We start from the raw sequence: 5,055 nt of genomic DNA, 5'->3' as shown, positions 1-5,055 counted from the left end.
TTTGTACATTTTGTATAGATAGGGTCATATTATTATGAGGTCTTCTTTGACTCCCTTATTTCATTTAGCATACTGTCTTTGAGGTTAACCCATATTACAGCATGTACCAATACTTCATGGATTTTTATCGATAAACAATATTCCATGTCATAGACATACCACATTTCATTGATATTTTCTTCAATCGATGGACAGTTGGGTTGTTGTCTCCACTTTTTTTTGTTGTTATATGTGATGCTACTATGAACATTAGTGTATAAGTTTTTATGTGGGCATGTTTTCACTTCTATCGTGTGTATACTTCAGAGTAGAATTGGCAAGGTCATATCTATATTTAACATTTGAGGAATTGCCGGATTACTTTCCAAAGTGGGTGCACCATTTTACATTCTCACACACGTTCTCTTTTCAATAGATTTACAAAGTAGTACTTAAGGGGCATCTGGGTGGCTCAGTTGATTAAGCATCCAACTCTTGATTTCAGCTCAGGTCATGATCTCACGGTTTCTGAGTTGGAGCCCTGCACCAGGCTCTGGGTTGACAGCATGGAGCCTGCTTGAGATTCTCTCTCTTTTCCTTGGCCCTCCCCTGCTTGCACGTGTGGTAGTATTTAAGAGAAAGAGAACTTAAATTTAATAAATATTACTTATCACTTATTCTTCTATTTTACTTAAGTACTTTTATATTTATTATCTTCATTTGCTTTTTTATTGTGGCCCATTCTCTTTTTCTCCGTTACTACTGTATAATCTCTTTAGTTTTCTGTCCTGTAAATTTGGGTGAAGAAATGATATCTAAGTTTCCACTCAACTCAAATATATTAGGTGAGAATGAAAAACCCAAATATTGTCTTGATCACTAGCTTCCTCAATGACACTGCTGTAATATCCTTCTGGGTAAGTAAGTGGCTTAGAGTGTTGACTCTAGAGTCAGATTACCTGAGTTTAGATCCTTGGTTCACCACTTTCTTATTGTATAACCTTGGACAAAGACTTAATTTCCTGTCTTATGTATAAAATGAGAATAACAATAGTCATAATCGAATGGGATTGTTATGCAGACATGAGAAATGAGACAAAGTGCTTCACACAGTGCCAGGTTCAAATGCAGGGAGCTGTCAATAATACTGGCTATTACTATGAGTCTATGTTATTCCCTCTGAGCTCTTTGGACCTGAATTTGGAACTGTAAGTAGGTAGGTAGATGTAGAGATTGCTCCTGGAAAATGATGGCTACTACGTTAAACAGGGGTTCCTTTTTTTTTAATGTTTATTTATTTTTGAGAGAGAGAGAGAGAGAGAGAGAGAGAGGGAAAAGGAGCAGAGAGAGCAGAGAGAGAGAGACAGAGTACGAGTGGGGAAGGAGCAGAGAGAGAGAGGGAGACACAGAATCCAAAACAGGCTGCAGCCTCTGAACTATCAGCACAAAGCCTGATGTGGGGCTCAAACCCATGAACTGTGAAATCACCACCTGAGCTGAAGTCAGATGTGTAACCAACTGAGCCCCCCAGGTGCCCCAATAAGGGCTCCTTTAGAAAGCAGGGAGAAGAAAAGAATAAACAATCAGGATGGATGCTGTTGTATGAACATGTACATATGTGGAATCTTCAATCTGTATCTGCATCTTCAGAAGCAAAATACTCAACCTTGGCAAAAATTCTGTGGCATTAAAGGGCTGAAAGATTGGATGAGATCGAGATTTTGAACTTCTTATTAACTTAGCTTCTCTAAAACATTTTTGGGGCCATTTACCCTATTTAAAATCTTATAAAAGCAGTGAGCCCTGTCTATAAAAAATGCTCATATGTGTATGTACCCAAAATTTTCATAAACTTTCAGGGTAGTCATGTACTGAGGCACCGAAGACCACGGAAGTCCATGCTAATAAGTGCTGCATTAAATGTGAAAGGTTATTTATATAGCTCCCCTTTAGGCATTATGAAATTATTTGTTTTTACCTTTAAAAAAATTCTACTTTCATTTTCCTCAGAAAACTTGGAAAACATGTAAAATCATTGTACTTGAACCTTTGAGATGTCCATTTTTCCTCTTACAGTTTAAAAAAAGTTTATATTTATGGAATTTAGGGAAAGATAGTATGAGCTTAAGCTCTTAGCACAACAGAGACAAAAAAAAAAAAAAAAAAAAAAAAAAAAAGATACTCAGAGAACAAGGCCATGGCTCCCAAGTATATAAAGATTCTTGAGCTCAACTGTGAGGAGACAAGACCTGTGTTTATGAGAACCTTGAATGTTTTGTACACAAAGGTAGGAGAGGAAAATGAAGAATGGGATGGCCTTTTCTTCACGCTGGACTGGACGGGGGAGGCGGCACTGAGGGAGGACTGTGGCCCCTTCTGATGTTTCCAGGAGCCTTAAGATCTGTGAATCGTCCAAATCTCCTAGGTCTTGCAGCTCTGTCAGGTTCTCTGAGACTGTGAAGACAGAGAGGTGGAAGATGGCCTGTGCTTTGCAGTTCATTCCCTATTGGTGGAGGAGTTCCCGCTTGATCTACAGAGCTTGCAATAGATGGGAGATCAGATGTGAAATGAAGGCACTTTTTCCATCTATAGGTAGATGCTCTTAAATGAGGATCATGCCTCAAGATTTCCCCTCTGTTCTGCCTTCTTCATGGGCTACATTTTATTACCTGTTCAGTTCCTCTCTGCTTGCTTCCCACCTCTCCAAATACCTAGCCCTGTGTGTATGATGTGAGATATGCTCTTCCTACACCTATGAGCTCTAGTTGGATTCATTATCTGGTGTCGTACTACAGAGATGTGGTCAAATTTTAGCTCTTCACTCTTACCCATAAATTTAAAAAGAAACTCTAGGGGCACCTGGGTGACTCATTCGGTTAAGCATCTGACTTCGGCTCAGGTCATGATCTCACGGTTCATGGGTTTGATCCCCGCATTGAGCTCTGTGCTGACAGCTCAGAGCCTGGAGCCTTCTTCGGATTCTGTGTCTCCCTCTCCCTCTGCCCCTCCCTGGCTTACGCTCTGTCTCTCTCTCAGAAATAAATAAACATAAAAAAAAAGAAGCTTATTTCTAAATCAAGAAGCTGAAGTTTCAGAATGGAAGCTGACTGAAAAAACTGTATGGTCATTTATAAACTGGACTTTTTGAAATGCTAAACATGTTAAATTTACTCTTAGCAACCTTCAAGTAATAAACTGCAACTCCAATCTGCTACTGTGAATAAGACGATAATCAAAGATTTTATTGTAATTTTTCATGAGGGCTCTTTGGACCTGTAATGCAAGAGGCATTTCAAATTTTGGATTGCCCTTTAAAAGAAAATGCCAAGTATGTTAAATTGTGCACTTAGTTTTTAATGTGGAGGAACAAATCCCAGGTTCAATGAATTAACAAAATTCTTCAGAGCTCTAAGTATATTTGCAATTAAGACACTGTACTTGCTGTGCACTGGCTGATTCTTTCTCCGGGAAAGCTTTGTTTCTCTGTGAAACCAAAACTCCTGCCATTGATCTGTACTCACAAAACCCTGTTGATTTAAACAAGACTCCCAGAGGTGGAACAACAGCAAAACCAAGAGACTCAATTTACTAAGCTTGGGTTACAGGAAACATATTTAATAGCAGACAGTTCCTGTTTTCATTGTTTTCCATCTAAGTTCCTACAAAATCAGATTGTCTTTAAATAGATGCTGCTGCCATTGGGACAAGGTTCAGTTTCACATCCCTAAAGAAATAAAGAGTTTTGTAAAAATCCACTCTACCTTGGCCTCACATATAATGAGCCTAAGTCAAGCCAGACGGATCAAGATGGATATCATGCTAAAACAGTGATAGAATAACAACACTAAAGATGTGAAACACATACTTTTTTAGACTTTTTAATGTAGCCCTCAATAGCCCAGGAGCAACTGCCGGTCAGTGGAAGTGAAAAGGATTTTCATTTGAAAGCAATCCCTTTTTGTCTGTTTTAGAAGCATAACACAGGTCAGTCTTAAAGATTTCTGAGGAGAGAAAGGAGGGGCAATAGTTGGAGAAAATCATCACCTATGATTGTTCTCACTGTTTGGAAGGATCCTGGGTTTGGCAGGAGTCTTGGAATTTTGCCTTGACAGAGATGAACTCTGACCGAATAGCAATAATACTAAAGCTGATAATAATGATGATGATGATGGCCAATGTTAAGCACATAGTATGTGTCACAAGTCCCATGCTAAGCATTATATATACACACACACATATAAATATATATATGATCTTATTTAATATAACAGTTCATAATGCTTGGATTAATACCTCAACCCTGAATGGCTGCATAGTATGATGATTAAGGGAAGGTATAGGGTTTTGTTCCTCCTCCACCAGAAATTTAGTGACCTAAAGTAATTTACTCTTTGAGTCTTAGTTACTTAATCTGTAAAATAGCACAGGAAGGCTTACCTCATTGATTTTTGTGAGGATTAAATAATACAGGCCGGTAGCAGAGACAGACAACCAACCACCCTGCAGTTTGAATGCAGTGAGATCCGTGGGATATAGGTGTGGAACAGTGGGAAGATTTTGCAGGAGGATTTCCTGATCTCCCAGGTCTTTGGGGATGCCGGACTTCCTCAAGGAGCGGCCCTCTGAGTGGAGGCTTGGGCTATGGATGGGAGCAATTCAGGAGAAAATAAGGGAAGGGTGTGCTGGTTGTAGGGTTAGTGTGTTCTTGGGGAATTGCCTGTTGCTGCACAGCTGCAAGGTCGGGAAGCCGGGAGGTGGAGAAAAAAACAAGCAGGAAAAGTAAGCAAGCCCTGTTCCTAAAGGAGTTTGGAGGCATTCTAGGGAGCTTGAACTTTCTCCTGAGGTCAGAGGCGGGGAGCCAGTGAAGAGTTTGAAGTGGGAGAGTGACATAATTAGATTTGCTTTCACTCTCTTTGAGATTAAAGCTACTGTGTGAACAGAGACCCTTTCCTGACCCCACATTAGAGCAAATCTATGACCTTGACCTCTTTGGTTTTAGGACTGTCAGCAAGTGACATCAAGTATCATCAAACAGGTATTTGACTCTCACTGCTGTGATTTCTGTTATAACCTCTT

This window comes from Leopardus geoffroyi, chromosome B4 (genome assembly GCF_018350155.1).
Source record: "Leopardus geoffroyi isolate Oge1 chromosome B4, O.geoffroyi_Oge1_pat1.0, whole genome shotgun sequence".
Lineage (NCBI taxonomy): Eukaryota > Metazoa > Chordata > Mammalia > Carnivora > Felidae > Leopardus > Leopardus geoffroyi.
Note: the sequence above shows the minus strand (reverse complement) of the source record.